General features: G+C 42.9%; 1 long non-coding RNA gene across 1 annotated transcript in view; it reads left to right on the top strand.

The window, feature by feature from the left end:
- The first annotated feature begins 458 nt into the window (after positions 1 to 458).
- Positions 459 to 21,720, top strand: part of LOC138808700 (uncharacterized) — a 32,216-nt gene continuing 10,954 nt past the window's right edge. The window contains exons 1-2 of the long non-coding RNA XR_011366579.1: positions 459 to 828; positions 7,392 to 7,511. This is a non-coding gene — a long non-coding RNA (uncharacterized lncRNA). The remainder of the gene's footprint in view (positions 829 to 7,391; positions 7,512 to 21,720) is intronic.

Below are 21,720 nucleotides of genomic sequence, written 5' to 3'. Positions count from 1 at the left end.
GCAACATTCTTGGAGGCCTAAGAGCTACAGTGTCAATGGTGGCAGGCTGTAATTGGTCCACTTTTTCTCTGACCTCACTTGGTCTGAATCTGATTTGTCCATTTCCCCCATGATATCACTATGCACAGTTGTGATTGCTCCATTGTGATAGGTCATGTAGGGTATATAGGAAGCCACTGTGCCCCAACATTTGTCAGTTAACAGTGCTGGGAGCTCTCGCTTGGTAAGCTGCTGGATTAACTCAAAGCTAGATTGATGATCTGTTTGGTTGCAGTTTTTGTTGGTTGGATTTTGGTATTTCTTTTTTACTTTTTGCCGGGTTTCCCATTATTTTATTGAGTTAATTTTTCGGAGACTTGCTACCTGCCTTCATAGCAGGAGGATCGCAGAATACAAAGAATCATCCCCGAGCTGCTTGAAGGAGGAGATCATCAAACAATACCAGACAAGAGAACTCCTTGACCAAGTTACCTGAGTGAAACTGTCCCATCACCACTTCACAGACACCGAGATGGCAATTTAAAATACGTCATATGGGAGAGTCCTCCAGGCATTGAATAGAGAATAAGATGGACATTTTTAAGGCTGGATGGCCCAGACACATCATCAAGTTGTACCTGGTGATGGAGAAAAAAGAGTATGTATATCTCTTCATGGAATTGGCCACTAGGGGCTACCTTCTGAAGTCTATCTGAAAATCCCACCACTTATATAAAGTTGAAGCCAGGAGATTCTTCAAACAAATTGTACTAATTACAGCAGAACACAATCGCACATTGAGACCTTAAGCCCAACAATATCCTTTTGGACAGCAAAGGCAATATCAAGGTTAGTTATTTTGGTCTAATCTGGTTCTCCCCGGGGCAGCTGCTGACAAATTTATGTGGTGTTGTGCTATTCCATACCCCTGAAATGTTCCTGCAAGAAAGAAATGATGGCTGGAACTGGCTTCACACCTGTAATCCTACCTACTCAGGAGGCTGAGATCTGAGGATCATGGTTCATTGCCAGCCCGGTCAGAAAAGTCTGTGATATTCATCTCCAATTATCCACTAGAAAACTGGGAGTGGCACAGTGGCTCAATTGGTAGAGTTCTAGCCTTGAGTTGAATTGCTCAAGGACACTGTTCAAGCCCCACAATTGGAAAAAGAAAATATGCCTACAAGGTGGAAATCTGGAGCTTAGGTGTCTTTTTATATTTTGTTGTAACAGGAAGATTTCCCTTTGAGGGGAGGATGTTATCCAGGTAGAGTCACTAGTTCTGAGGGCCAAATATGTTGGTCCATATAAACTGTCTGTTTGAGGACAAAATGTAATCTGCCAACTGGTAATTGAGGACCTGAGGGAGAGACAAATATTGAACAAATAATGGAGCACCCATAGCTTAAACAAGTTGCACAATATTCCCTGTGTTCTGATGAGCCAAGACTCAACAAGCTGGAACCCATCATTCTTAATGTGTGACATGAGGTACTACCTATATGAGATCCAGGGATCTATACAGGACAGATCATTCAATTATGCCATGGGCATGTACCTTTTAATTAAAGAAAACTTAGGCTGTCCAAGTAAAAAGAGTACCTTCAACAGTGCCACCGTGCCCAACTCTTGCAGATCTTTCCAACTTACCTCTCCCTATAGAAGGAGAGCCAGTGTACTTACCTGGCTTAACCATTACATCTTGTCATCTGAGTTTCAATTGCTTTATAATGTCAAGCAGTCACCTTTGAAGAGAGGCTTAGGTACCACTCTGCCTGCCATTCCCTTCTGTTTCTTGCAGAAGAACCCCAGTCCTAGCACAGTTCCAGGCCAGGATTCTGTGTTGTTTCCCTTGCCTGGTCTTTCTTTTTAAGCAGCAGTGAAAGATTCCTCTCTGGGGAGCCACAATTTGAGATCATAAACTGTCTACTAAGAAGCAGGGCTGGAGGAGGGCGGTTAGCAGAATATTCCCTTCCTTCTGGGTAGCCTCATAATTAGACCAAAGTATAATTTTAGGCGGAGTTTGGGCAGGATTGGAGTGGCTAGCGAATAGCTACCACTCTTCTCAGAATATGCTGCAGTATTCAGGCCCAGGAGCAGAGCAATTCTCGAGAAAGGGGTGGAGAGTATTATAAGACATCAAAGATAATAGCAGTTGAGAGCACAGGGACCTGTTATTGGGATGTGAAAGATTGCAAGAATTATACTCAAAAACGAATTATAGGAGGGATAATCCCTATACAGCCAAGGCTGCATAGAGAGATCATGTCTCAATCCAAAGGCTGGCTACTGAAGCCAGAGGAACTAATGTTTGCAAGCAATTACAAGTAGGAGATAGTGTTCTACCACTTGAACAACAATGCCACTTCCAGTTTTCTGGTGGTTAAATGGGGATGAGTTTCAGGGACTTTTCTATCTGGACTGGCTTTGACATACGGTCTTCAGATCTCAGCCTCCCAAGAAGCTAACATTAACAACCTAGGATTACACTCAGGAACAATGCCCAGACCCTGATATCAAGGCCAAAGACCATACAACAAATAATAAAAAAAGGAAAGTAAAAGGGGACAGTGGGTGGAGAGATTCACCATTCATCAGATGCATGTCAGGTGTGAATGATCCAAAATGTAGGCTAGGAGCAGACAGGGAACCTACCCAAGACACAACTGATCATTTATTTGTGGAAACCAAGTAAAAAGTCAATAAACCAATATATGAAACAACTATAGAAAGATAAATAGTGCAGGTGAGAGTGCCAGAAAGAGTCCTTGTGAGTCAAGTGCTGGTGGCTAACACCTGTAATCTTAACTACTCAGGAAGCTAAGATCTGACGATCATGTTTCAAAGTCAGTCTCAACAAAAAAATGTCTCTGAAATTCTTATCTCCCATGAACTAGCAATAAAGCATAATTGGGAACTGTGGCTCAAATGGTAGAATACTATATTTAAGATTTTAAAAAGATAAGCAACAGTGACCAGGTCCTGATTTCAAACCCGTTCAAACCCCAGAATCCACATACATAGAGAAAAGGTTTCTGTGAAGAGGTAGCACTGAAGCCAAGACCTGTAGATTGAGAGGGAGCCAGCTTTGGGGGCATGTGACAGAGGCAATAGCTAGGGTGAAAGTCTCAGGGCTGGAATAAACCCCATATCAGGAGGAAGTGGTGTGTGGCTGGTTCTGAGTGAGAAAGAGAATGAGGTGAGGTACATCTGAAAAATGGGGGCCAGGTGGGCACTGGTGGTTCACACCTGTAATCTAAGCTACTCAGGAGGCTGAGGATTCAGGATTGTGGTTCAAAGGTAGCCTGACCAGGAAAGTCCATGAGAATCTTATCTCAATAACCAACTCTGAAAAAGCTGGAAGTGGTACTGCGGTTCAAGTGGTAGAGCACTAGCCTTGGGCTCAGGCTCTGAGTTCAAGCCCCAGTCCTCATACTTCAGCTTTCTGAATAGCTAGGATTACATGTGTCAGCCACCACAGACAGGCAACCCTTTATTATATATTGTCTAACTTAATGGTTGTGACTTTCCCATTAGGAGGGCTCACTCTGAGCTCATCCTATTCTGGTTCACTTTCAGTCGATGGCCAGGTCAGTTTTCCCCTCTGGAACTAACTTGTCTGTGGGAGGAGGATAAAGCCCCTGAAGCCCCTTCCCTTGTTGGGTGCATCCTATATTGTAAGAGTGATGAAAGAGGTCCAAGATTAAAGCTGGGCTCCTAAGGTGGAGTTCCTATTGTGGGCAACCTGGGCTGGTGTGCAGCTTTGAACAAGTGACTCTGGGAAGATATGAAAAATAACCACACTTAAATCCAATTTTTTTCAAAATCCTCTTGAGAGCTAGAAGAGGAGAGGGGAAGGGAAGATATATTCTGAATAGTTTCCTTCCTGTTGTGACATTGATTGATACATTTTGCTCAAGCAGGAATTACTTCTTATCCTGGGAAGGTCCTCAGTTTACCTTCCCGTGGTTGAGAGTTGTATGAGCTAAAATCCTCAGCTGTCAGCTCTATTTGGGCTACTTGACCCAGAGAAGAGGGCGACCCTTTTTGCAAACTGCTCTGCTCAGAAGGAGGTCCAATTTTCTGGTTTTCAATAATGGGGACTAGGTGCTGCTAGAAAAAAGGATGCTATAAAATAGAGTGAGTTTGGAGCTCACACCCTTCAGAGGGAGGCCCAAACTGAGACCTGCTCTGAGGAAAAATCAAGGAACTGAGAGGAAGTTAATATTTTAGGTCATATGGCCAGGGAAGGCCTTTCTGTGGCAGAACTTCTGATCTAGCTGCTGAAAAGATGAACGAATTAAACAAAGTTTATTTTCCTTTTGTGTGTGTGTACAAGTACTGGGGCTTGAACTCAGGGTCCCATACACTTGCTTAGCTTTATCCTGCAAGGCAGATGCTCTACCACTTTAGCTAAACTTCTACTTTGAAGTTTTTTGCTAGTGTATTGGAGATAGGAGTCTGTCAGAATTGGCTTTCCAGACTGGGTTTGAACATGGATCCTTAGATCTCAGCCTCCTGATAAGCTAGGATCAAAGACAGGAACTATTAAGCATTCAGGTCCACACAAAGGTGTAGAAGAAGTTTCCAGAGAAGAGAAGAACAAATTTGCAAAGGCCTTGCCTGATTTGTCAACTTGTTGGATATTGTTTATTGATTTATTTTTGAACATGGGGCTTGAACACTGGGCCGGGGCACTTTCTTTCAGCTCTTCAGCTCAAGTCTAGCACTCTACCACTAGAGCCACAGAACCACTTTGGATTTTCTGGTGGATAATTTGAGATAAGAGTTTCACAGTCTTTCCTGCCCAACCTGGCAATCCTCAGATCTCAGCCTCCTGAGTAGCTAGGATTACAGGCATGAGCCACCAGTACCTGGCTGGATATTTATTTATATAGGAATACAGCAATATCCTTGTAAATAGGATGAAAAATATTTAAGTTGGTCACTCCATATGAGCCTCACTGGCTTTAAGTTTTCTCTTTGATAGTTAATATGAAGGAAAGCCACAGGGGGATTCACCTCAGTTTATTATAAAAGGATGTCTCTGGCGTGTTTTTACAACAGTGTGCACAATGTAAAAGATACTAATGTTATTCATGACATTATACACAGTAGTAGAAAGGTAGAAAACCAAATGTCTCTTGATGGGTAAACAAAATGTGGTATAACCAGCCAAGGGAATATTATTCAATCTTAAAAAGGAATGACATTCTGACCATGCTACAACAAGAATGAATCTTTAAAATACTGTGAAATAAACCATATTAAAAATAAAAACTATATTTATGATTCTACATATATAAGGTACCAAAACATAGTCAAATTTGCTGGCTACCAGTGGCCCACACTTATAAAACTAGCTACTTATAAGGCTGAGAACTGAGGATGGAGGCTTGAAGCCAGACTAGAAAGAAATGTTGCTGAAACTCTTATCTCCAAAAAGTGAGATACAGTAGAGGTGAGACTCAACAATAGAACTGTGGAGCACATGGGCAGCAAAGATGGCGTTGGGAGGGGGTTGAGTGGGCAGAGCCCAATTTACTATAGAGCACATGGGCAGCCAAGATGGCGCTGGGAGAGAGTAGAGTGGGCAGAGCCCAATTGATCTTCCGATCAGTGCCTAACCAGCCCATGAAGGCTCAGGTGCATGATAGGGTGTGACCTTGACAGTGATTGGTTCCTCTTCCTCCCTTGCCATGCCACCCGCCCTTTTTGTATTTAATAAGGGCTGCTCTCTGTTAATAAATGAGTTTTCTACCTGCTGGATTTGGCTCCCCGCTGTGTCTGATTGTCTCCTGGGCTGGGGAACGGGCGAGCGCCACACTTACCTTTCCTCAGACCCCATCCATCTTTCGTGGGACGGACGAAGACCCAACATAGAACATCAGCCTTGAACAAGTAAGTTTAACATAGAGGGGCTGGGAAAGTGGCTCAGTGGTAGAGAGCTTGCCTTGCATGCCTGAGGCCCTGGGTTCGATTGCTCAGCACCACATAAGCAAAAAGAAAAAAGCCGTTGAAGGGTAAACAAAGGAGGAGGCTGCAATGCTTGGTAAGAAATGTATGCATTATCCTGCCCATGTAATTGTAACCCCTCTGTAAGTATGTTCTCAAATAAAATAAAATATTAAAAAAAAAAAAAGAAAAGAAAAAAGCCGGAAGTGGCGCTATGGCTCAAGTGGTAGAGTGCTAGCCTTGAACTGAAGAGCTGAGGGACAGCTCCCAGGCCCAGAGTTCAGGCCCCACGACCGGACCTTCCCCCCCCCAAAAAAAGTTTAACATCGAATGGAGAATAGAGAATGAATGATGTGGCCAGTGCAGGTAAGAAAGAGCAGGCTTTCTGTGTGCAAAGGACTTCTTGGTCAACAGCACTGAGACAGAACACACAAAGACAGTACTAGGCTGAGAAGTAAGGACAAGGAAGACAGGAGAGTTGATTACCCGTTTTTTGTTGTTGTTGTTGTTGTTGTATTTGTTTTTCCCAGTACTGGCACCTGGACTCAGGGCCTGGGTGCTGTTCCTGAGCCTCTTTATGCTTTGGGCTAGTGCTCTATCATTTGAGTCACAGAACTTCTTGTTTTTCTGAGTAGTTTATTGGAGATAAAAGTGTCATGTCATGGGCCTTCTTGTAAGGCTGGCTTCAAATGGAGATTAGTCTTCAGATTTTAGCCACTTGTGTTGTATTCCAATTTAAATTGTAGTATTCCAATTTCCCAGAAAGATATGACAGCACTCAGGCAATTTGGCTGGAAGTTCTTTATTTAGCCATATTCCATCTGTCCTCAGCTCACAGAGCTAGAGAACAGCCCTGTTTGTTGTTCAGGGGGGATTTTTATAGGAAGTGCTTTCACATAGGTGATGTTTACCAAAGCAAGCAAGCAAGGTTAAAGAAGCAAATCATAGCCTTGAGTCAAACATGCCTTGGGACATTGGACCTTTGCCCTGATGTTGAAGAAGGGGAATCCTTTTCCCAGAGAGAATGCATGTCAGCATGCACCCTCACACCACACAGAAGCTCAGATGGGGACACACGAGTCAATGCCTCTGATGTTTATTACAACTTCCTGAGTAATAAAGAACTCAGTACAGCTGGTGATAAGCATCATAATTGTTAGTGGCATTCAGCAAAATTTGTGATAAACTGCAAAGCTGCCAGTCTGGGAAGCTTGAGGGAGAGAGAGAAGTTTACTTTTAGCAAAGATGTTTCTGAATTTACATTTTTGTTCCCACGTATATCCTTCTTTACCAAGGGAAAGGGGCTCAGGAGAGAAAATTAGCTACCGCAGGAAGGATTGAGGCTAGAATAAACTTTCTTCCAGTGAATAGCAAATCAGATATCACACTGAGTAGCTAGGATTACAAGTTTGAGCCAAAACTGCCTATTTTGATTAATTCTTGTGTGTCATCCCCAGGAATGTGGATTCAAGCCAAGGTGACCCAAGCCTTCAAAGTTTTGTTACAGATATTGACTCAAGCTATGATGTCAGAAATACTGACCTTACTGTTCAGCCTGGAACCAAAAGAAACGGGAGGTGAGAGTTATCTATGTTTGTGGCTTGTAAATCACCAGGATTAGTGGCAGGCTGGAAAGAAGAGAATCAAGAGGGCACATGTGGAACATGGCAGACAGGAAGGCATCAGGGAATAAGCAGTTTCGGGATGAGCAGTGGATCAGGAGGACCAGATTCTCTGTGGTGCAGAAAGTCTTTCTTCAGAGCCCTCACCACATTAGCCTGTCTTGGGTCACTCCATGTTTGTTTAGTGTTTCAGCCCTCAGTCATTTGAACTCTTAGGGCTTGGGGCTTCCTGCACATCCTCCTGGAGCCTGGCACAGGGTCTAGCCCACATTGGTGCTGGCTGATGGTTGCCTAATGGGGTTGGATAGAGACAAACACTAAACTGGAGGTTTCTGGAAGGGATCGGCGTGCACTTAGTGTCCAGAGGACATGCATGGGACTGTACCTTCATGAGGAAGAGGCCAGAGGACAGTCTCATGTTGCCTCCCTAACACTTTGGTAGAAATGGCAGACAGATGTCACAGGCAGCAGGCAATGCTCTCTGTTTTATATATGTGCATGCACACCCAACATCTGTGGCCCATTAGTGGAACAGTACACACTGATCACAGCATGGACCCCATTTCATGGCTGCGGACACTGAAATCCTGGGGTCTTGGTGTCCTCAGGCCTTGGCCAACAGCAGTGGGGAGTCTGAGACCTTGGAGGCAGGGCAATGGCAGGGCTCCAGCAGTATCTGCAAAGCCTGAGAAGCTCGACTCCTCAAGGATAGCTCACAGACGCAGAGGAGGCTGTGAAGAGGGATAGATCCCTGGGGTACACTTGAACCACCAAAACGCACCCTGCTCACTAGCACCAAGCACGTACGGCTTATAGCCCAACAATCCAATTCTGGCTCTTTCTCACCTCACTTGGCAAGGGGGGGAGCCATGGAGGAGCAAGATGCACCATTTCAGTTGAGGAGGGATATATCTGATATCAGACCCACACATCACACCTAGATAGACTGGAACTCTCCAGAAGGCCAAGGTAACAGATATATTCGTTGTCTAACAAGTGTGGAAGTGGGGATCTTGACTGTGAGGACTCCATAGTCCCCAACTTGTGGGTTGGTGGCTGCGACTCCCCCCTGAGGTGGTGACTAAGTGGTAGCATCTGGGTTGCTAGCCTGTAAACAGAAGAAGTGAAGGTGGGCTGTGGAGTGGCCTGGTGCCTGGGCCACACTCTTTTGCTGAGTTGTTACTGTTGCCACCATGTGGACATGCCTAGGCTTGGAGCAAGGTTACAGGGCAGGTGGGGCTGACTGGCTGTGCAGAAGCAGAAGGTGTCACTTCTGCAGGCAGTGACTCTATTACTGGCAGCCCTATGCTTCCTGCTCAACGTGGGGCTGGGGCTCTGCACCATAATCGGCAGCCTGATGGCACCCCGAGGGGTTTGGAGGCAGATAACTGAGTGCCTCAGTATGGTGCTGAGAGAATGCTGCTCCCCAGTCTCCCACCCCTGTCTGGGTTTACTTCAAACCTGCAGCTTCTCCTTTCTCCTCCTCTGTGACCTCAGTGGCAGCACCAGAACAGTCTGTGCTTCTTCCTACTTTTCTCCCAGGTGGGGTAAATTGAGGCTGCGAGGATAGGGATTTGTCCACTCAGTAGAGTCAGAAATAGAACCCAGGGCCCTTGGTGCCCCAGTATGGAAGTCTTATTTCTACTTACCATACTTTACAATCAGTTCTTTCTATTGCCCTCTCCTGTCCCCTGACCTCCTCCAGCATTCTCTTTCTGGAGTGTACCCTGTCTGCACATGTCTGTATCCTGTAGGACTGATGCCCTCATCATCTTTGCTCCCCTCCCTAACTTCCACCTGCATATCCTGTGTCTCTACTCAGGTCAGTCCTTTTCCCATTTAACCACTTGCACAGGGACGCTAGGCCTCCCCACTAATTCTCCCTATTCACTCTTCCCCATCCTATCTGTATTTTAGGTATTGTTGATTGGGGAGTGAGTGCAAAGACCCTCTTGGAGCTGTAGGCCCCTTGGAGGGAGTGAAATGTGAATTTCTGGTTCTTGAGGAATTTGCCACCTTTGACTCTCCAGTAGTCCAGACGTGTTCCTGTGGAGGGATTTCCCAGAATGTCCCCAAGAGCAGTTACCTGAGGGTGGAATGCCACATGCCTTCCTTCTCTGCCAGGAACTGATGGGACATGGTATTTTTTGGTATTCCAAACTGTGATTATATTTGATTCTGCCTCTTTGAAACTTATGTACCTGCACATCTGTACGTGCATTTGGACTAAAATAGCAATTTTTCTTCCTGTGTGTATGTGTGTGTGTGTGTGTGTGTGTGTGTGTGTGTGTGTGTGTGTGTGTGTGTGTGTGTGTGTGTGTTTTCAGATCTTCAGTCTTAAACTCAGGGCCTGGGTTCTGTCTCTTAGTTTTTATCACTCATGACCAGTGCTCTACCACCTGATCCACATCTCTACTTCTGGCATTTTGGTGATTCATTGGAGATAAGAGTCTTACAGACTTTCCTACAAGGGATCCTTTATTTGTTTGTTTGTTTTTGGTCGGTCATGGGACTTGAACTCTGAGCTTCGGCGCTGTCCCTGAGGTCTTCAGTTCAAAGACAGCACTTTACTGCTTGAGCCACAGTGCCATTTCTGGTTTTCTAGTGATTTATTGGAGATAAGAGTCTCATGGAGGGCTTGGAAAGTGGCTCAGTGGTAGAGGGCTTCCCTTGCATGCAAGAGGCCCTGGATTCTATTCCTCAGTACCACATAAGCAAAAAGAAAAAAAGGCAGAAGTGGCAATGTGGCTCAAGTGGTAGAGAGATAGCCTTGAGCTGAAGAGATAAGGAACAGTGCTCAGAACCAGAGTTCAGGCCCCAGGACCAGACCCAACAACAACAATAACAAAAGAGTCTCATGGACTTTCCTGCCTGGTCTGGCTTTGAACTGTGGTCCTTAGATCTCCCACTTGAGTAGTTAGGATTACAGGCGTGAGCCACTGGTGATTTGGCTTCTTCCATTTTTTGTTTTTCAAGTTTTTCATTGTTAATTAATCGTAAGAGACTCAGATTTGCCTGCCCAGGCTGGCTTTTAAACGCAATCCTCGCATTGCAAACCTCATGATTGGATTATAACTGTGAGCCACCAGTACCACTCTGGGATTTGTCATTTTTGACAAATGCCAAATGTGTCTATTGAGATGGTCTGAGCATTGAACATTGCACTGCACCCAAGGCAAATTTCAGGAGAATGACAAAGATGTAGAGACCGTTTGGTGCCTCACACACACCATTACATAATGTAAGTTAATGACTTTCTTCCCAGAAATACATAACGCTTATCTTTATACAATGTAAGGTGCTTAAGTGCTTCTTCATATTTATCTAAAATAGTATATACATTGAAAGGAACTCCACCATATGTAAACAAAATATTTTTTGTTAGTGATGGGGATTGAACTCTGGCACTGTCCTTCAGCTCTTTAAGCTCAAGGCAATGCTCCACCACTTGTGCCACAGCACCATTTCTATCTTTTTCTGTTCATGTGGTGTTGAGGAATCAAACCCAGGGCTTCATGCATGAGAAGCAAATACTCTATCACTGAGCCATCTTCCTAGGTCACTAAACAAAAGACATTTATGTGTCAGCTGGGCACTGTTGGCTGACACTTGTAATACTAGCTACTCAGGAGGCTAAGAGGTGGGGATTGCGGTTCAAAGCCAGCCTGAGCAGGTAAATGGAGCTGTGGCTCAAGTGGTAAAGCACTAGCCTTAAGTAAAAATAGCAAAGGGACAGGGCCCAGCCCCTGAATTCACGTCCTACTCTGCACTACCAGTTTAAAACTTTTTTTAATGATAAAGCAAGTCATCATCCATGGGTCTAAAACACTTGTGAGCAGTTGCTGACATACATGTCTGCCAACCTACAACATCGGCACATGCAACATGATAGACTTATACATTTCTGTTCATTTCAAGGCTAGGTACAATCACATGATTGCAATATATGTAGAAGCTGCAATCAGTTTGAAGTCTACGTTCATTTTCTTTGTCAGTGCTCTTGTAAGTGTGTCTGAGCAGTGTCCCTCACAGGAAGAAAAGAAGCTCCTAATGACTCACCTTAATCTCATGTTGTGAGTAGAAATAAGACCGGGCTGTATGTCAATGCAACATTGCTTGGCTGTTTTTGACTCATCCTGGTTCCTTGAAGGCAGAGCCCCATCTTTTGATTCCATGTTAGGGATCTCAGGGGAGGTCACCATCAAATAGGAACTGAAGAATATCACCAGCTCCCCTTCATTAAAACCTCATTATAGTTGAAGCCAGTGGTTCACATGTGTAATCCTAACTACTCAGGAGGCTAGCAATATATGGTTGTGGTTCAATGCCAGCACTGGGTAGAAAAGTCCATGACACTTTTATCTCCAATTAAACATCAAAAAAACTTGAAGTGGACCAGTGTCCCAAGTGGTAGAGTGCTAGCCTTGAGCAAAAAAGCTCAGGGACAGCCCTAGGAATGGCACACACACACACACACACACACACACACACACACACACACACACACACACACACACACACACACAACAAACAAATACACACACATACACACACACTCAAACACACATACGCTCCTTTTTGTTAGCTCATCTAATGCTCCCAACAACCATAAAAGTCAGGTATGCTTATTTCCATATTACAGAGGAGGAAAATTCCTGGTGTGTCAGTGGACTCAGACCTCAAATCCATGCCCCTGTCCCAGTACTTTTTTGGGAATAAACCTGTGGACCAAGAGACAAACAGGTTACAGCCATTCTGTGGTGTGTGTGTGTGTGTGTGTGTGTGTGTGTGTGTGTGTGTGTGTGTGTGTGTGTGTGTGTGTGTGCACCAATCCTAGGGTTTGAACTTCGAGTCTGGGTTCTGTCCCTTAGCTTTTATTCTCAAGGTTGGCACACTGTACCACTTGAGCCAAAGCTCCACTTCTTGGTCTTTAGTTCTTCATTGGAGATGACTCTCACAGACTTTTCTGCCCAGGCTGACTTTGAATCATGCATGGTTCTCAGATCTCAGCCTCCTCAGTAACTAGGAGTCTAGATGTAACTATTGGCATCAGGCATAGATTCTTCACCCTTCTGGGTAAATCTGTCTTACCTGGTTTCCTCAGTGTGAATTGGTTTTAATAATGTTTGACCCTAGGCCAGTTGAGACTTGTATGTCCTTATTACAGAGTCTGGCTGTTGCTTCATTACAGCACTAACTACTCTGCCTGTGATGAAAGTTTTTGAAAAGAAAAAGTAAGCCAGGTGATGGTGACTCACATCTTTAATTCTAGCTGGTGAAGAGGCTGAGATCTGAGGATTGCTATTCAAAGCCAGCCTGGGCAGGAAAGACTGTAAGAATCTGGAAGTGGGGCTGTGGCCCAAGTGGTAGAATTTTAGCGTTGAATGAAGAGCTCAGAAACAGTGCCCAAGCCCTCTTTTCAGACCATAGGACAAACACAAAATGAAAGAAAGAGAAAGAAAGAAAGGGAGTAGGGGCAGGAGGAGAAGGAAAGAGGGAGAGAAGAATTATGGCATTAGTTGGTCAGATATGTAAAAGCAAACCAGTAGTGGAACTGTGTCGCAAAGTGGTAGAGAGTTAGCTTTGAGCGAAAAAGCTCAGACACGGGCCCTGTGATCAAGTCCAAAGAAGACAAAAAAGAGAGGGAGGGGATAGAAGGAGAAAGGGAAGGAAGGAATGATCTAGTTCAAGAGTTGAGTGAAATAGAAACTTCTGGGTATCCGGGAACCTACAGACAACCAGGAGGCATAGTTTTTTAACCACAAATCCTTGGCTGGTGCTGACAGTCAGATTCCCCCTACAGAGTCCATGCTGTGCTTGAGTTCAGGCCTATTGAATCCTCCCTGGGCCTTGGGACTGAAGATCTAGCCTTTGCTTCATTTGTAAAGACTAGGAACCCGAGGACATCAAGGACCTCTCATGGCAAGAAGAGTAAGACATGGGTATCCATTCCTTGAAATCAGATCCTTTCAGTGACATGCCTACTCTGATCCTTCTATTCTATCATCTAAAAAATACCTACATCACCAGCACTCCAGGAAAAGAAAGGGAGCCCCCTCAATGGCTTTAGGGTGGGTCTCTCTATCCCATTTGACAGTCCTGGTCCAGCACAGATTCTGCCAGCCCTCTCCTTCTCTCTCCCTCCCTCCCTCTATTGTTTTGGGGAGTCTTCAATGACCAGAGTATAGAATGGGCTGCTATCTCCCCATTGGCACCAACAGTATTTAGCCATTTTCCTCAAAATCACAGCCAGAACACGAGTGATTAAAGTCAAATTCAAATCTGCCAGCAAGTCATAACATATAGGGCTAGGACATTTATCAAGGCTGGGGGCCTCTAGTGACCTCAAAGAAAGCCAGTGAGATGGGGCAGGGAAGAGGCTGCAGTGGGACTTCTCTTCTCTGCCCTGCACCTTATAAGGCTTCTCAAATCAAGGTCAGGCCAAATAATAATGACAAATAATAAATATTGATTACTAACAACTCCTGTATTGAGACATGAAGGTTTCATTTATTTTATTTTTACCCCATCAAATGTCCATACCCACCCCATGGAGTATTTATTATTATTGATGTTCTTTCTTAAACTTCATTCACATATCAGAAAATGGTATTCAGAGAAATTAAGCCACTGACTAGAGCCACACAGCTCAAAATGCAAATAGTAAACATAAGAATACTTTCTGAGGCAGGTGCTGGTATCTCATGCTTGTAATCTTAGTTACTCAGGAGGCTGAGGTCTGAGGATCATGGTTTACAGCCATGATCTCCGATTAACCACTAAAATGCCTGCAATGGAGCTGTAGCCCAAGTTATAGAGTGTTAGTTTTGAGTGAAATATCTAAGGGACAGTGCCCAGATCTTGAGTTCAAGCTCTGGTACTGGCACCAAAAACTAAAAACAAAAAAAAAGGCTCATAACCTTCACCCAAGACTATCTCCCACACACCAACAAAAACCTGGACCTGAAGGTGTGTGTGGCTCAAGAGGTAAGTACTAGTCTCAAGCAGAATAAGCTAAGGGAAAGTGTCTAAACCCTGAGTTCAAGCCTCCCCACTATAAACTTGTGTGTATATGTATATGTGCGTATATCTATATACACATATATAAAATGTGTCCACACATATGTAACATGCATGTATGTATACACATATGTGTATGTGTTGATTGGGGGATATCAGGACTGATATCTCAAGCAAGAGAAAATTTTTCCATCATTCAGCCTGTAGATGGAGACTCAGAATTTCTATACTGCAGTTAAGTGAGGATACTCAAATTTTGAAATTCATCAAATCATTGGACAAAGCCCATTCTATTTAGGAAGGGTAATCATCTTTTTTTGCTTTGTTTTGTTATGATTTTGTTTTTTGCCAGTTCTGGGGCTTGACCTCAGGTCCTGCGAACTGTCAGTGAGCTGCTTTTGCTCAAGAACAGTGCTCTACCACTTGAGCCACAGAGTAACTTCTAGGTTTTGTTCATGCGGTATTGAGGAATCAAACCCAGAGATTCATGCATGCTAGGCTAGCACTCTAACACTAAGCCACATTCCCAGGCCATAATAAATCTTCTTTACTCCAAGTTTAAAATTATTTAAATTTATCTATTGAAATTTACCCATGTGATTAAAATGGTAATCACATCCAAAAATTTTTTAATTTCTTTCCTTTTTTATTGCGAAAATACTGTACAGAGGGGTTACAATTACTTGGGCTAGGTAATGAATACATTTCTTATCAAACATTGTTGCCTCTTCCATTGTTTCCCCTTACCATCCCTTCCCATCTCCCACCCACCCACCCTTAATCCCCCCTCCCTCCAAAGATGTAAAGTTTGTTTTTCTCCATAACGACTTTTATATCTCATTGTTGCAATGGGTCCACCTGTATCCCTATTTAAACAATTTGTTTTTTATTTGTTAGGAAATGGAAAGACTTGGAAAAAATTATATTAAGTGAAGTAAGCCAGACCCAAAGAAACATAGGTCCCAAGGGTTCCCTTATATGCAACAAATAGTATATGTCTGACATAAGCAGAAACGGTCAGATAAATTGATGTTAGGCGAAATGAACCCCAAGATAAAGATTCAAATGTTTTTTCTTCCTTGCGATTATTTCTAACAGCTTTATAAGATGATTACTTTGTTGCTTTGTATGTCCCTTCCCCACAGTATAACCCCTGCTTCCAAAAGTCTTTTCACAGCAACATTTACATTGATGTTTGACTAAAACATGAGGCACTACATGCTAGCAGAATTAATGTGTTAAAATTCACCATCTCTAGCCGTGAGTTGTTCGCTCATGGCTGTAATTCTAGCTATTCAGGAAGCTTAGAGCTGAGGACTGAAGCTTTATGAGACTCATCTCCAATTAACTATCTCAAAAAACTGATGTGGAATTATGGTACCAGTGGCAGAGTGCTAGCCTTAAGCAAAAAAAAACCCACGGATGGTGCCCAGGACCTAGTACAAGCAATAAAACTGTGTGTGCATGAGCATGAACACACAAACACACACACACATGCACACATATAAGCACATGCACATACACACCATTACTACCACTATCACTAGAATATCATGACTCTTGTCACAGGAGATCTGCCACAGTCAAATTGTGAGACAGGAAGTAGAATGGTGGGTTTCCTGAGACTGTGGAAAGGGATGGATGGAAGGTGGTCTTTAATAAGTGCTTAATTTCAGGTTGGATTCTGAGAAAGTTCTAGAAGTTGGTATCAGAGAGGGTGCATAAAAATTTGAATGTACTTAAAGCCACTGAAGTGTACAATTGTAACTGGTTGAGATGACACATTTTATGCTATGGTTATTTTCCCAGGATGAGAGAATAGATAACAATACAGCCAGGGAGGGCCTGGACAAGAAAAGATAGCAGGAGGCGAGGGCCCTTATAGTGTTCACTCCTTCAGTTTCCCACCAACAAATATCTGCTGTTGAGCCACTTGTGCTGGGCTTATGACAGGTTGGAGCAAAGGCAGTGGGTGGCTACCTGTAATTGGCCCTCTATCATTTGAGCCACATCTGTACTTCTGGCTCTTTTTAAGTTAATTGGAGATAAAACTCTCAGATTTAGCTGCCTGGGCTGGATTTGAACTTCAATAATCAGATTTAAAGCTTATTATACTATCTTAAAGAATGATTGGAACTTGCTCTTTTGTTGTTGTTGGTTTTGGTTGTCAGGCTTGCACTTGGGTCCCAGGCTCTGTACCTGAGTTCTTCTATTTAAGGCTAGCATTCTACCAGTTTTCATTACTACACTACTTTTGGTTTTCTGGTGATTAATTGGAAATAAAGTATCACAGACTTCACTGCTCAGACTGGCCATGAACCCTGATCCTCTGATCTCAGTCTCTTTAGTAGTTAGGATTTCAGGTGTGAGTCAATTACACCTTGCTGGGAACCTGCTCCTTTATGAAGGAAGGCATTCTGATTATCTCCATTTTCCAGATATAGAAACAGAGGCAAACAAATTAAAATGACTTGTCTATGATGTCAAACGTTAGTAAATGCTGGAGCTGGGTCTTTTATCCTGGTCTTTCCAATGGCAAATCTCACCCTCAAATAATACTCCATTAATGTGTTGCCTTTGTTATCCCCTACCCTCACATTATTGTAGCAAGGAATCAAAAACACCCACAGGTGTGATTAAGTACAGGCTCTGTCTAATGAAGAGAGTGCCTGGGTTTGAGTCTCATCTTCACTACTGAAGTTGGATTGAGAGGTTTGTTGGGCCGGGATTAAAGGTTTGTGTTTTTGGCCCTGGCAAATCATTGGTTTTGTTCCAGTAGCCTGGTCTTTAAGACTAAGATAATGATTACCTATCTCATAGGTTTATTACCAAGTTCACAAAGAAAAAGGTGGGTTGGTGCCTAGCATATACTCAGCAACCCATTGATGTCAGCTGTTTATTTCATTGAGTAAAGATGGCAGCCTATGGCTGGGTGTCCAGCTCAATAGTAAAGCCTATACTTATTTAGCATGGTGTGGAGGAGGAAGTTTGGGAGGGGACAGGAGGAAGAATCAAGAAGAAGGAAGAAGAAACGGTAGAATGTGGCCAGGCACCAGCAGCTCAAGCCTGTAATCCTAGCTACTTAGAAGGCTAAGATCTGTGGATGGTGGTTCAACCCAGCCTGGGCAGAGAAGTCTCTGAGACTCTCAAGTCTAATAAAGTACTCAAAAAAAGCTGGAAATGGCATTGTTGCTCAAGGGGTAGAACACCACCCTTGATTGAGCACAATTTGGCTCAGGGACAGTGCTCAACCAATGAGTTCCAGTTCCAGGTATGGCTAAATCAATCAGTCAATCAATAAAACAAGGAGTACAAGTGGAAGATTCGGTTGTGTGTTAGCCATGTATTTTTTTCTTGCTATGACAAAATATTTGACAGAAATATCCTAGGAAGTTATTTTGCTCAGTGTCATAGATTTCAGGGATTAATGGCAGAGAAGAACATGGAGGACATGGAGCATGGGGAGGGGTAAGAGAGGGAAAGGGAGTGCTTCGTTGGGAAGATTCTCTTTTCTCTTCATTAACTCAGTATGGAAAGCCAGCATACCGGATGGTGCCACCCATGTGCAGGAGGGATATCTGCTTTGGTTAATCTGTTATGGAAACCCACCAAACACACCCAGAGTTATGCTTTAATTATTAGCTGGGCGCATCTAAACCAAATCAAATCAATCCCATTGAAGCTCATCCTCAAGATTAACCATCACAGATATCAATTTCATTTGCCTCCAAATATATATTCCTTGTTATCTCTCAACTCACCAATCATTTATCATTCTTGTTTTTTTTCACATTTAGGCTAGTGTGTGTGTGTGTGTGTGTGTGTGTGTGTGTGTGTGTGTGTGTGTGTGTGTGTGTATGTGTGTGTGTGTGTGTGTGTGTCCTACTTAATGGTGAAACCACATATACTTTTCTCCTAAAATCAGCAACAAGGGTACCATATCTACTGTCACCACTTGTAAGTTGTAGGAACTAGATTTGCAAGGAAAATCAATTTGACAATAGAAATGTCAATATCTGTGTTGATAGGAAGGAGTGTAATTATCTTTTTTGCAGATAATATTATCTTTTTTTGTTCCATCCTGAGCCTAGAACTCAGCGATTGTGTTTTGTCCCTGAGCTTTTTACTCAAAGCTAGAGTTCTACCCCTTGAACTGCAACTCCACCTCTGGTTTTTTAACGGTTAATTGGAAATAAGAATCTCAAGAGTCTCACATACTTCTTTGTCCAGTCTAGCTTCCAACTGCAATCCTCAGAAATCAGCCTCCTAAGTAGCGAGGATTAGAGGCAGCAGCCACTGGCTCCCAAATCTCATATTATTTTTTATTTAGAAAATTACAAGACCCAGCAATCCCACTTTTGGGCATTTACGCAAATGTTTACAAACAAGACCACACTAAAGCTACCAGCACAACTATGTTTATTGCAGCATTATTTACCATAGCTAAGATCTGGAACCAACCCAGATGCCCCTCAGTAGATGAATGGATCAAGAAAATGTGGTATATATACACAATGGAATTCTATGCCTCCATCAGAAAGAATGACATTGCCCCATTTGTTAGGAAATGGAAAAACATGGAAAAAATTACATTAAGTGAAGTAAGCCAGGCACAAAGAAACACAGGTCCCATGGTTTCCCTTATTTGCAATATCTAGTATATGTATGAGTCAAGCGGAAAGTCAGATAATGTGATGTTAGGAAAATGAATCCTTAGGTATTTTAATGTTTTTTTTCTTTCATGCATGTGTTTCTAACGCATTTATAAGTTTATTTCTTTGTTGCTTTGTATGTCCCTCCACCACAGTATAACCCCTGCTTTCAATATATTTGATGTCAGTATAACTTATGGAGGAGATGGGGAAAAACAGTCATTTAAGGATTCAGGTGGACCTGTTGCAACAATGAAGAGTACAAATTGTCATGTCAAAAAGGAGCTTTACAATGATGGTGGGGGGGAGCGGGGGGGGGAGGGAAGGATTGGAGGGAGGGAGGAGGCTGGGAAGGGAGGTGAAGGGTAAACGAAGGAGGAGGCTGCAATGCTTGGTAAGAAATGTACGCATTACTTTGACCATGTAATTGTAACCCCTCTGTACAGTATAATCACAAATAAAATTAAATTAAAGAAAGAAAGAAATGAACCTACAGACCTATAACCAAGTAGACTTCGATAAGGGAGCTAAAATAATAGAATGGAAGAAAGACAGCCTGTTCAGTAAATGGTGTTGGCAAAATTGGTAAACTACATGTAGAAAACTAAAGCTAGATCCTTATATATCACCCTGTACTAGAATCAACTCCAAATGGATCAAAGACCTCGGAGTCAAAGCAGACACTCTGAAAACATTACAGGATGGAAAAGGAGAAACCATAGGTCTCCTTGGCTCAGGCCGAAATTTTCTCTTTTTTTTTTTAAAATTTATTTTATTTTATTTGTGAACATACTGTACACAGGGGTTACAATTACATGGGCAGGATAATGCATACATTTCTTACCAAGCATTGCAGCCTCCTCCTTTGTTTACCCTTCACCTCCCTTCCCAGCCTCCCCCCTCCCCCCAGCCAATTATACCCCCTCCCCCCCCACACTGACATTGTAAACCTGGTTTTGACATGACATTTTGTACTCATTGTTGCAACAGGTCCACCTGAATCCTTAAACGACTTATTTGTCCCCATCTCCTCCACATGTTATACTGACATCAAATATAGTGAAAGCGGGGGTTACACTGTGGGGGAGGGACATACAAAGCAACAAAGAAATAATCTTATAAATGCGTTAGAAACACATGCATGAAAGAAACGAAAACATTAAAATACATATTTAAGGGTTCATTTTCCTAACATCACATTATCTGACATTTTCCGCTGACTCATACCTATACTAGATATTGCAAATAAGGGAAACCATGGGACCTAGGTTTTTTGGGCCTGGCTTACTTCACTTAATATAGTTTTTTCCAAACCTTTCCATTTCCTAACAAATGGGGAAATGTCATTCTTTCTCATGGAGGCATAGAATTCCATTGTGTATATATACCACATTTTCTTGATCCACTCATCTACTGAGGGGCATCTGGGTTGGTTCCATATCTTAGCTATGGTAAATAATGCTGCAATAAACATAGGTGTGCTGGTAGCTTTAGTGTAGTCTTGTTTGTATACATTTGGGTAAATGCCCAAAAGTGGGATTGCTGGATCATAGGGGATATCTATGTGAAGTCTTTTGAGGAACCTCCATACTGCTTTCCAACGTGGTTGAACAAGTTTACATTCCCACCAACAATGAAGTAAGGTTCCCTTCTGTCCACATCCCCTCCAGCATCTGTTGTTGTTATAGTTCTTGATTTTTGCTGTTCTAACTGGAGTGAGGTGAAATCTCAATGTTGTTTTGATTTGCATTTCTTTTATGGCTAGGGATGTTGAACATTTCATCATGTGTCTATTGGCCATCCTTCTTTCTTCTTCAGAGAAGCTTCTCTTTAAGTCTTTCGCCCACTTATTTATTGGGCAGTTGTTTCTTTGAGGATTTGTTGTTGGGTGGTTTAATTTTTTGAGTTCCAAGTATATTTTAGATATGAGACCCTTGTCCGTTGTATGGCTAGTAAAGATCTTCTCCCAATCGGTGGGCTTTCTCTTGATCTTGCTAGCTATGTCATTTGCCCTGAAGAAGCTCTGCAACCTTATGCAATCCCATTTGTCCAACCTTTCTTTGATTGGTTGTGCTTCCGGGTCTCTATTCAGAAAATTTCGACCTGAGCCAAGGAGACTTAGGGTTTCTCCTATTCCATTCTGTAATGTTTTCAGAGTGTCTGCTTTGAGTTCAAGGTCTTTGATCCATTTGGAGTTGATTCTGGTGCAGGGTGATATATAAGGATCTAGCTTTAGTTTTCTACATGTAGTTAACCAATTTTGCCAGCACCATTTACTGAAGAGGCTGTCTTTCTTCCATTCTATTGTTTTAGCTTCCTTATTGAAGATTAGATGGCTATAGGTCTGTAGGTTCATTTCTGGGTTTTCAATTCTATTCCATTGGTCCTGAGGTCTGTTCTTATGCCAATACCAAGCTGTTTTGATTACTATGGCTTTATAGTACAGTTTGAAATTTGGTATTGATATTCCTCCAGCAGTGTTCTTTCCGTTG

The sequence above is a fragment of the Dipodomys merriami genome, unplaced genomic scaffold, assembly GCF_024711535.1.
Source record: "Dipodomys merriami isolate MVZ:Mamm:240054 unplaced genomic scaffold, mDipMer1.0.p SCAF_47, whole genome shotgun sequence".
Taxonomy (NCBI): Eukaryota; Metazoa; Chordata; class Mammalia; order Rodentia; family Heteromyidae; genus Dipodomys; species Dipodomys merriami.
Note: the sequence above shows the minus strand (reverse complement) of the source record. Positions and strands in the feature narration are given on the sequence as shown.